This window comes from Megascapheus bottae, chromosome 17 (assembly GCF_031878675.1).
Source record: "Megascapheus bottae isolate mThoBot1 chromosome 17, mThoBot2.hap1, whole genome shotgun sequence".
Lineage (NCBI taxonomy): Eukaryota > Metazoa > Chordata > Mammalia > Rodentia > Geomyidae > Megascapheus > Megascapheus bottae.
The window spans coordinates 36,563,035-36,575,266 of record NC_143525.1 but is presented as its reverse complement, the minus strand read 5'-3'; the positions used below and the strand labels follow the sequence as shown (position 1 = coordinate 36,575,266).

At 42.1% G+C, this 12,232-nt stretch overlaps 1 protein-coding gene across 1 annotated transcript in view; it reads left to right on the top strand.

Moving 5' to 3' along the window:
• The first annotated feature begins 3,086 nt into the window (after positions 1-3,086).
• The window catches only part of Spop (speckle type BTB/POZ protein), a 73,109-nt gene continuing 63,963 nt past the window's right edge, over positions 3,087-12,232 (top strand). Inside the window, exon 1 of the mRNA XM_090350955.1 lies at positions 3,087-3,375. The gene's annotated coding sequence lies outside the window, so the exon portion shown is untranslated. The remainder of the gene's footprint in view (positions 3,376-12,232) is intronic.

Sequence of the window (12,232 nt, the reverse complement as noted above, 5' to 3'; positions counted from 1 at the left end):
TTCTATGTATGAGGTACCGAGGAATCGAACCTGGGTCTTCATGCATGCTAGGCAAGCACTTTAACCACTAGGCCAAACTCCCGCCCCTTTTTTACTTCTTGTAGATTGGACTTGTGTAGAGTTTCAAAGACCCTCAAGAGGGGTCTTCCTTCTTGTATGTCCATCTCCAGTGTCCATAAAGGGCTCTATCGTCGTGTCAGGGCCAATTCTGTTGGCTCAACAAAAGAGCTATACAGAGAACAAAGGACTTATCTTTCTGAAGTAGTTGTAATCCAAATAGGCATTTGTACATTTCAGGCTTGTCTGCCTCCACATCTCCTTTAGCTTCAAGGGAAAACCATATCTTTTCTTACTGGACTGTAAAATGGAGCCAAAGATCCTGGCTGGCGGAATAAATATCAGATATCTCAGGGTCTTTGGGTACAGATCCCTTGTCTCAACCTGGCGCACAAGGGCTAAAGAACACTGTCATTTGTGCTTTGGATTAAGAAAATGAGTTCTTCAGGCTTCCCACCACCACCAGGAGCAGCGAATTGAATCTGTGCCATTGTAAGCTTGATTGTTGTTGCATAGATAAAAGCCTCATTAAGTCCCTCATGAGGACAGAAGAATTTTATTTTGAGGAATGAGAAGTGAGGAGGGCTTCTGGCTTGTGTAGTGGTTATAACAACAAAACATTAAATGGAGGAAATAATGAAATAACTGTGCCTCCCCCTCCAAACCTCGTCAAGAGGCTGGGTAAGTTTTTAATTAGTGCTGCATTTTCAATAAATCCGTATCTGTACGTGATGCCGATTCTTTCCTGGATAAGGGAAAGATAATAATGAGAATCTTATTTTTTAGTCCTTCACTAAAGGGATGTCTGGTATATTTAATCATGCTGTAGAAATCCTGGCAGCTTTCTCTGAGCCCAGCCTCTGCTCTAATTACATTTCTAGATTTTTAGTAAATTGAAAGGGAAAATGTAGGAACAAAATAATTAAAACCAAAGAGGAAGTGCATATTAAAAAGGAGAAGCTGTTTAAAATTCTTCCACATAGTGCTTCCAAGGACATCTACAATCGTTTAATCAGCTGCATGGCAAATCAAAGCCCTTTGTACAGAGGTTGGTGGGATCATTTCTCAGGTGGGTAGTACAGTCCCCAAAGGAAAATGAGAGCCATTTCGCTCAGGGTTACAAATGGGCCTAGGATCTCTCATGTCCTTCCAGGTCACTGGGGGGTCAAGTCCAGTCTGTCAAGGTTGCTGGCACAGATTCCGTGCCCTGAGGCGTTCCCTCCCAGATGCTGAGAAAAGTCTGCTTAAACTGTAGGGATTAGCCTCAACTGTGAAGAAACTAAAGCACGTATAGGGTCTCTATTGCCACCTCTTCCAATTTTCTTTCTCCCAGGGTTCTTCTTTTGTGTCTTCTGCCTTTTAAATCCACCCCCCACCACATACACTTCTTCTTTTTCTGTCTTCTCAGGAAATCTGGAGTCAAGAAAATGGGTAGTTAAACAGCCTCAGTGACAACTGGAGACAGTTTCTAATAACAGGTTACTGGGTCATTATGTGGCATTCTGAATTGTCACAATGACCATAAAACCTTTCTGGCTAAAGGAATGAATATCTGTTGACAATGATAACAGGTGAATTCTAATTTGAAATGTCAAGAATGTGCCTAATAGGCGACAAAAGCACTTTTCGCTTTAAAATGGAGTACACACAATAGCCACATCATGCGAACATTTGAGATCTTCATTTACAATAAAAGTCACTCTTTGGGGCCAGGAGTTTGGCCTAGTGGTAGAGTGCTTGCCTAGTATGCATGAAGCTCTAGGTTCGATTCCTTGGTTACCACAGAAAAAGCCAGAAGTGGTGTTGTGGCTCAAGTGGTAGAGGGCTAGCCTAGAGAAAACTCAAGGACAGTGCCCAAGCCCTGAGTTCAAGTCCCAGGACTAGCAAACAAAACAAGTCATTTTGTCTGAAACACAGCTTGTGTACACTCTAAGGGTTTGGGCATGTTTCAATCAGTATTCCTAGGGAAATTTCATCTGTGGATTATAGGTCTACTTTTGTAGTTGAAAGTGGGAGACAGCCTGGCAGTCAGGTTTTTCTTCAAACCCCTGTGGCTTTCTTCATGGGCTGCCAGCCTTCCCTGCTGAACAGGCTCACCAGCCACCTGGCACCAGGACGCATGGGGCAAGAGGCAGCAAGCCCTGTCTCCTGGAGACAGTCCCACAGGCCTAGAGGCAGCGCGGCTTCGGAAGCTGTTCCCAGGCAGGGCCCATACTTTGTCACTCCATGGCACTAGCTTGCCCAGTGCTGTGTCCCGTTTGTATGTTGTTGATGTGATTTTATCTTAACATGGAAAAGACACATTGTCCGTTTGGGAGTATTTGGCTTGATTTAGTAGGTATTGATTGTTTTCAAAAAGTTCAAGTTAAAGAATTATAGCAGAAACAAACACCCAATGCTGGCATTATTGTTTCAACGCGAGTATAATTTTTTTTTCCCCTCCCAGGGCCAAGATTTTCCTTTTCTCAGCCTAAGAACCACTTCTGACCCATGGGAGCTAAGATGTGCGGCAAACTGGGGACTCAGATATCCAAAGCAACGAACAGTCCCTGAATCCGCTTAGCTGACACTAAGGACATCTAGGTAACCCTGCCTTCTTTAGGAAGAAAGGTTCTGTTTTCATTTCCAAAATGCTAAGTTCTGAAAGGTTCTTTAAGACGTTTCTAGCCTCCTTAGGACGCTAAAAACAAAAAATACACAGGGTTGGTTGGAAAAATAAAGAGCACATGCGTGTAAAAGTCCTTGGTAGTCCTTCCACGGCTCGGAAGTTTCTGCCGTGCAATTCTCTCATTCTCGGACCCGAGGCGGCTCCGGCTTCTGCTCGGTCCTCGCACCTCCGCTCGGCCTCCCGCGCCGCGCACGCGACCCCTTCCCAGTTCCCGCCTCTTGCTTCTCAGGCCCCACCCTCCGCTCAAATCCTGGGGCTCTGGAAAGGCCCCGGGAAGGGCGCATGCGCACTAGGGAAAGTAGGCGGAGTCTTAGAGAAAGAGGCGGGGCGGGAGAGCCCGGGAAGGGGAAGGGAAAGAAACAGGGGAGGAGGCCGCGCGGGGTGGGGCCCGGCGGGTACACGCTCGCTGCGTCTACGTGCTGACGCCAGGACGCCCCGGCCGGTGTGTGTCGGTGTGTGTGTGTGTGTGTGTATGTGTGTGTGTGTGTGTATGTGTGTGTGTGTATGTGAGAGTGTATGTGTGTGTGTGAGTGTGCGCGCTCCGAGTGTGTGTATTTGTGTCTCGGCGGTCTCGCAGGTCCCGGATGTTGCGGACAGTATGAAGCTAGCTCTAGGGGACGGGGACCAGCAGCTGTCGCCGCCGCTCTCAGGTGAGTGGGGGAGGGGAAGAGTCGAGGCGGGGGGGGGTTCCTGTCGGGGTGGGGGGCCTCCCTTGAGAGGTGACTGACCCCGAATGTTCCCCCCACCCCCAACCCACACATACATTCTCTGCCCCATTTCCCTGGGTTTCGTAGCCTGCGGAAGCCAGAGTGTAGTCCAGCGTCCCTACTTCCTATCCCAAGCGTTCGGGAAACACAAACGCGCCGCCCGCTTTAGCTCCCCCCCACCCCCCCTCAATCATTTCCCAGCCCCATCCCCCTTGCCAAATAGTGAGCTGTCGCCTGCGGCGAGATGGGTGACTGCGCAGGCGCGAAAGGGAGAGAGGGCGCACCGGGTGCCTGGTCGCTGCCTCCGGGCGCATGCGCGTCGCAGGGTTGCGGGGGACCTGCGGGAGAAAGAGCTCCTGGACCGCGCGCCCGCCTCTTTCCCCGGCGGTGGGCTAGACTGGCCGCCCAGTAGTGAGCCTGTTGTTCCTAGCCGAGAGGGAGAATTTAAAGTATGTGAGGGACTTGAGGACAAAGCACTGTTTGCATCTGGTGTTGCCCTAGAGACTCCCAGGCTACCAACGCCTCCCGGAGCCAACGTGTCCCACACTGACCCTTCTTTTGAAACTGTCACTGCAGCTTCCTGCTCTAGGGTTGCTTTCCTTTCCTCACTCCCATCGCCCACCTTTAGTACAAACTTCCCCTCAATTTTAAGCGTACCTCAAACCCATTTATTCTGGTAGGGGATTTTGATAGCTTTTCTTAAGGGTATTGAAAGAGAAACTAAGGGGAGAACGACTTTCAGTACAATTCTACATTACTAGATAAGGAAGAATAAGGATCACACATAGTTTAAGGATGAGGGCCCTAAACTGTCAACGTTCTCATGGACTAGATTGACTTTGTGTGACCTGTTTGCCACTTTTTTTCATTTTTTTGGTCAAAGGTCTTTTTTTTTTTTTTTAGCACTTTGAGTTGAACATTATTATTAGTATTGTGTGACCATCGTATATATGAATAAAGAAAAGGTAGTCTCAACTGATGGGCAATAAACTTTCCCAGTGGAACTTCTCATTGTAAATTATGTGAGTGTTGATTCTTTCACATTAGCAACATAACAAAAATGACTGTAAAGTTCAATAGTATTTCAGTGAACCAGGCTAAGATTTTTGATAGGCAGATTATACTTGGTCTTTTAATTTCTTTTTTGCCGGTCCTGGGCTTGAGCTCAGGGCCTGAGCACTGTCCTTGGACTTTCTCAAGGCTACAACCCTACCACTTGATCCACAGCACAACTTGTAGCTTTTTCTATGCATGTGGTACCAAGGAATTGAACCCCGGTCTTCGTGCAGGCTAGGCAAGCACCACCACTAGGCCAAACTCCTGGCCCCTTTAATTTCTTCTGATTTGCAGTTGTGTAGTCACTTTTGAGAACTGCAGTATCTTATCTGTTCTACCAGAACAGATAAGCATAAGTACAGGAAAAAGTTTGCTCAATAAATTTTTATTTGGGGTATGCAGGAGGAGGGTGGAACATTTTTTGTGTGTTTTTCAGTTACTCTGGCCAGCTCTCTCTCTTAACTGGACAACTAGGAATGGGAAATTCCCAGGTGAAGAAGTAAAAGAAGAAAAGAAGCAAACTTTTTTAAAAAGCAGTACTGGAGTTTTGAACTCGGCCTTTTAATTAGTAGGCAGATATCCAACCACTTGAGCCATAACTACCAGTCTCTTTACCCTTTTTGTTTTAGTGATGTTTCAGTTGAGAGGTTAGGGTTTTTTTGTTTTTTTTTTTGCCTAGGAGGAACCAAGCTCTTCCTGCCTTTGCCTTCTAACTGTCTGGGATTCTAGATGTAAGCCACTTTGCCACTCTGCCTGGCTTGTTTGTTGAGATGGAGGTCTTGCTAATAACTTTTTTGTTCAGGGCTAGCCTCAAACATCCTGCTCACCCTCTCAGGTAACTAGGATTACAGGCATGTACCACCACGCTCAGCTAGTAAGCCTTATTATCTATTCCCTTTTGTGTTCATGTGTTCTTTCTTTAATGTCCTCAGAGGTTTAGTTTTTGGCTGCCATTCTTGACTTCTTAACTATGGTTTTATGTTCTTGGGTCTGAAAATGTGTCCATATCTTCATATATATATATATATATATATATATATATATATCCTATATATGTGTGTATATAGTATAGTATATACAGTATGTATACAGTGTATGTGTAGAATATGAGCGTATGTATGCATACATTATGTGTGTATATGTGTATGCATACATGTTTCACTTCCTTATTTAAGCCAGACCTTTATGTGGTTAGCTCTCTTTTGTGTCATTTCCTGTTGCATGTTGCAGTTGGAACCAAGAGATGACACAGGAATCACGGGGATTTGGAGTGCATATATTATCCTGTACACCAAGAAAGAGCTGGACACCTATTTTTCTTTGTGTAATACTGAGGAGTATAAGTTACTGTGACAATACCATACTTAGGATTAGATGATGTTTGTTAGGTACTTTGGTGATTTCTCCTTTTAGAGCAGTTTTTATAGTGGCTTCTTTTGGTAGTTGGAAACATTTCATGTTTCCTCTATCCAAACATGGATCAAGTTCTGCTAAATTCTAGAAGTGAAACCACTGAAGTAAAAAAAATCTATGTCAGTAGGCTTCTGTAATCTAGGGTACTTTGTTCTTATCTGTAAATATTGCATCTCTGAATTTATTGAACTTGTTTAAAATTTTGGTGGTTCAAAAGCATAACATGTTTTGCAATTATTAAGACTGATATTGTTAAATAATTTATATTATTGTGAAGCCTTGTTTTAAAATCACATCTTAGAAGAAAGTGAGTAGCACAAACTTAACAAATAAAACAAAATTTAAAAGATAGTGAGAGTGCAGAAAGGCTATCTTTCTTCATCTGTCAAGTGACCTCTAAGACAGCTTCTTGTTTGTCCTTCCAGAAAGTTTGTGCATTTATAAACATGTACGCCTTAGGTGTCCTTTTTTTTTTTTAAGTGTATTGAAATAGTTAGATCCTCTCATTATTCTGTACTTTTCTTTTTCACTTGTCTTGGTGATCATTCCATGCAGTATGTGTCATATCTTTTCTCTTTCTGAAAATGGTATGTATTGCATTGTATAGATGTACCATCATCCAGCCAACTCATATTTTTGAGCATTTAAGTTGTTTCCGGCGTTTACAATTAATCTTTTAAATTTACTATGTCCTTTGATATCTGTTGGATTAAGTTCCTAATCAACATGTGCGAATTCATTGAGGGGTGTGCATTTATAATAGTAAATATTGCTATATTATGAACTTGTATTTGTGTCAGCAGTATTTCTTTGCCAACACTGCTGTTAAACTAAAAAAAAAATTTTGCAACTTTTTTTTTTCCCCCAAAAAACCCTAGTATTAGATTTTGAACTCGGGTCTTCCCCCTTACATGCTCATGGATGACACTGTATACCACCTTAGTCTTTTCTCCAGTCCAGCTTTTTTTTGGTTAACAGGAGATGGATTCTTGTGAATTTTTCATCCTAGCTGTCTTTGAACTGTGTTTTTCTGGATCTCAGCGCCCTGAGTAGAATTATAGGTATGAGCCATTGGCTCTTGGTTACTTAAGATTTTAAAGTTCACTCTGTAGCTTGTTAAGCTTCATTACACTGAGTCATTACACTGTGGTGTTATGGAAAAATACTGTCACTATTTTTCTAATCAAGGATGGAGGAATATATTGTTTGATTGAAGAAAACTGTCAGGAGTAGAAAGCCTAGATAACACAGCAAACCCAAAGGCAATGTTAGGAACACATGTAAGAGCATCTTTCAACTTCTTTCTTTTCTCTCTTAGATGCTACTTTTTCTGTGTGAAACTGTAAGCTAGTAAGTGATACGTTGTGATTGTCTCAGTCAATCATCTATCTGACTCAAACCCAGGCCCCCATGATATCCCAGCAAGTGCTCTACACACCCTCAGCTAGCTGTAGGTAACCTTCTGGTAGCTATGACTTGAGATAGTTTATGAAAGTGAACTGCCTTTGTGTTAGCTGAAAAGCTAACCCAGTTAGTAAGGTTTACTGAGTGCCCTCTGTCTTGACCAGAATGCTTGTATTAGTATTTTTTTTTTTTTTTTTTTTGCCAGTCTTGGGCTTGAGCTCAGGGCCTGAGCACTGTCCTTGGACTTTTTCTCAAGGCTAGAGCTCTACCACTTGAGCCTCAGCACCACTTCTAGCTTTTTTACTATATATATGGTACCTAGGAATCGAACCCAGGTCTTCATGCATGCTAGGCAAGCACTCTACCACAAGGCCAAACTCCCGGCCCTGTATTAGTATTTTTTTTTTTTTTTGCCAGTCCTCGGCTTGAGCTCAGGGCCTGAGCACTGTCCTTGGATTTTTCTCAAGGCTAGAGCTCTACCACTTGAACCTCAGCACCACTTCCAGCTTTTTTCTATGTATGTGGTACCGAGGAATCGAACCCGGGTCTTCATGCATGCTAGGCAAGCACTTTAACCACTAGGCCAAACTCCCGGCCCCTGTATTAGTATTTTTTTAAGTCTGCTGTTTGTAGACTATTTCACTATGAGCTATGAAGAAACAGAAAAGAATGAAAGATGTTTGTATCTAAAGGAGCTTACAAGTTTATTGGAGAGTCTAATCTACTGAATATATGACATAACAGGAGAGAAGTTAGAAAGTAGAACGTGAACTTAATGTGCTGGTGTTCCTTCCTGAGAACGGCTGTGAAGAACTGATCAGGGTTGGAGAGGAGTTTATCTGCAAGACCTTCCTAGAAGGAAGTGCATACTTTTTTTTGGGGGGGGGACAGTAATAAAAAAAAATTATGATTGCTGAGTAAGCATTCTACCACGCTAGCCACTCCACAAAGCACATTTTTTTTTTTTTTGGTCAGTCCTGGGGCTTAAACTCAGGGCCTGAGCACTGTTCTTGGGCTTTCTCAGGGATGAGCTCTACCATTTGAGCCAGGCACCACTTCTGGCTTTTTTCTATGTATATGGTACTGAGCAATTGAACCTGGGTCTTTGTGCATACTAGGCAAGCACTCTACCACTAGGCCAAACTCCTGGCCCCACAAAGCACTTTTTGTGTGTGTGTGCTGGGGTTTGAACTCAGATCCTCATTTCCATTTTTTTTTTTCTCAATACTGGCACTATATCACTTGATACAGCTCTACTTCCAACTTTTTTTTTTTTTTTTGGTTAATTGAAAATAATAGTCTCTCAGACTTTTCTGATTGCATTGGCTTTGATCTTAGCCTCCTGACTGTGACACACTGGTGCCTGGATACTTTTTTTAAGTAAAAAAAAATGTGGGGGGCCGGGAGTTTGGCCTAGTGGTAGAGTGCTTGCCTAGCATGCATGAAGACCTGGGTTCGATTCCTTGGTACCCCACATACATAGCAAAAAGCCAGAAGTGGCGCTGAGACTCAAGTGGTAGAGCTCTAGCCTTGAGAAAGTCCAAGGACAGTGCTCAGGCCCTGAGCCCAAGCCCAGGACTGGCAAAAAAAAAAAAAAAAAAAAAATGTGACCATAAAGAAAAGTAGAAAGACTGATATAATTACCACCTTTATACCCATCCTTTACATTTAGTAGCTGTTACACATTTCTTCTGTATTTGCTTTATCTACATATGCTTATTTATATTTAGATGTATAATCTATATACATTTTTGTTGTAGGCATCATGACACCTCTCTTTGAAATTCATGCATTGCTTTACTCAGTTTTTAGAATACTTGGCATGATGAAGGCAATTAATAGTGATTCTCTAATATCTGATATTTAGTTCATGTTTATATTTTCCCAGTTACCTTGAAGATACTTCTCTCTCTTTCCCTTCGTTGTTCTTTCCTTCTTTCTTTCTTTCTTTCTTTCCTTCCTTCTTTCCTTCCTTCCTTCCTTCCTTCCTTCCTTCCTTCCTTCCTTCCTTCCTTCCCTCCCTCCCTCCCTCCCTCCCTCCCTCCCTCTCTCTCTCTCTCTCTCTCTCTCTCTCCCTTTCTCTCCCTTTCTTTCTTTCTTTCTTTCTTTCTTTCTTTCTTTCTTTCTTTCTTTCTTTCTTTCTTTCTTTCTTTGTGTTTTTGTCTCCACACATCTCTTTAATCCCATTTTAAATCTAGATCAACTTAGAAGCTACTCAATATAAAAAGTATTTTCCAAGTCCAGGCCATTGTATTGTAGCAGATATCACTTCTGGAATTTTCTCACAGTTTAATTTGGTCCTTAATCCCTATGTTACCTATAAACTGGTATTGAAATCTTTAAAAAATTGATTAAACTCTGGTTAAACATTTTTGGTCATAACATTTGATAGGTGACCCTCTGCCCCTCACTCCATCAAAATAAGAAGAACATAGTGCCAATTATCTTACTAATTAGGTGAGCATGACTATTTGTTTTAATGATAAATACCAGATCTCCTGTTGTAATGGCATTTTCCCCTTTTTAATAAGCAGGTAATCTTGGTGATGCCTTGATTCCATACTACTACACTTCTCCAGCAGCCCTTTATCTGGTGTTGCTGGTTGATACTTCAGTCAGTTAATTTTTTGCTTGTCACATCTTTTATTTATTTTTTGGTGGGTCATGGGGCTTGAATTCTGGGCTTGGGAGTTGTTCCTGAGCTCTTCAGCTCAGGGCTACCGCCCTATGCCTTGAGCTACAGCCCCTCCCCACTTCCTGTTTTCTAGTGATTAATTGAAGATAAGAGTCTCAAGTTCTTTAGTGCCCTGGCTGGCTTTGAACTGTGATCCTCAGATCTCAGCCTTCTGAGTAGCTAGGATTACAGGCATGAGCCACCTTGCCCAGCTTGTCACATCTTTTATAATGACTAATTTCTAATCTATAAAGACCTCCCTCATCATTAATAACATAATATTTACTAAGAAGGGGAAATGGAATCTTTTACCAGATTTTAAACTCAGGAGCCTTCTGCTTGCTTAGCTACCACTTGAATACCACCTCCAGACCAGATTTTGTTTGTTTCCTGGTTAATTGGAGACAAAAGTCTCAAAGAACTTTTCTGTCTGGATTGGTTTCAAACCTTCACTCTCCAAGGCTCAGCCTCCTGAGTAGTTAGGATTATAGGTGAGAGCCATGGCACTTGGCTTGTGATAAACTCCTATTTGGTTTTTTTTCCTTTTTTTTCCTACTTAACACATTTATGAGTAAGGAGCTAGTCATATTGATTTATTGAGTGGTTGAGTGATTATACCTACATGGTAGGCAAGTATTCTACCACACAGTTTCACACCCCTACTCCTAACAGTCATCTTCAATGGTGGCAAATAGTTTCTTTTTCTCTCTTTTAGTATCATCTTGAACTTATGGACTTTAATTTATTGTGTTTAGCCAACAGTTACAGACAGTGATTCACAAGATGTTCCATATTTGGTCTGTGGGAGCCCTTTCAGCTCAGTGTCAAGTGCTTCCTTGCTTTCTGGTACAAGAAGTTCCTGGCTCACTTCGTTTTCCTGTCCCAGACATACACCCCTTACTTTGCCTTCATATATATTTTTCTTACAGAGAATTGGATTGTTTATCTCCCTTATGGAGCTTCTGGAACCAAATTCCAAAAGTAGGGTTTATTTATTTTAACCCAACATACCTAGTGTTTGACTCACTTCTGTTTTACTGGTGTTGCTAGATTCCAGATCTTAGAACTCACAGCTTTGTATCGAACGTTCTCTCTCTCCTCTTTCCCTTCTCTCTTCCTTCTTTCTCCTGTCTCCCCCCTCCTTTCTACTCTCTCCTCTCTCCGCCTCTCCCCACCCCTTCCTTTCTTGTATCCTTTCTCTTTCTCAGTATGAGAGATCCTGAACTCTGGGCCTCATGCTCTCATTGGCACATCTCTACTTCCAGCTTTTTGACAGTTAATTGGAGATGAGTTTAATAGACTTTCCTGCCTGGACTGACTTTGAACCGTGAACCTTAGATCTTAGCTTCCCAAGTGTTAGGATTACTGGCTTGAGGCACCTGTGCCTAGCAGTATTGAATATTCTAATATTCTTTAGCAGACAGAATTGTTTTTTCCCAGCTTTTAACAGGAGGCTAGATATAGAAATGACTGGGGAATATTTTTTCTCTTGAGTGCAATCCTTGATTTTTTTCTCTTCTGTTTTCACCTTTTTCGTGTGTATGTGTGTGTGGTGCTAGGCATTGAACTCAATCTTGTTTGCCTTTAGTTCCCCCCCCCCCGAAAATGAGATGTATACAAACTGAAAAATTGTGTATGTTTATAAATTTTGTTAGAGAGATGGTGTTTTAATGTTATATAAAAATACATTTGTGGGTAGGGGGCTGGGAGTTTGGCCTAGTGTAGAGTGCCTGCCTAGCATGCACGAAGACCCAGGTTCGATTCCTCAGTACCACATACATAGAAAAAGCCAGAAATGGTGCCGTGGCTCAGGGTAGAACACTAGCCTTGAGGAAAGCCCAAGGACAGTGCTCAGGCCCTGAGCTCAAGCCCAGGACTGGCAAAAAAAAAAAAAAAAAAAAAAATTGTGGGTATATGCACAATATATTTTTCCTTTTCTTCACTTATATGAATTTCTCCATGTTATATAAGGTTATGCTGCTGTAGCATATTTTGCTCATTATCACTAGGGTTTCATAAGAAAAGCAGTAAGACAAATTGTTCTTAATTAGGGACAATTTTCACCTAGACCATGAACTCTGTTACCCTGTTGTTTAGCTCAGGGTTTGGAACAGTGCTGAATCCTATGAATTTTTGTTGTTTACTCAGGAGAAATGTCACTAACTACAGTGTATTCAGAAAATGTGCCACACTAATGTAGATGAATACAAATGAAAGATAGGATTGAACTATATATATATATATATATATATA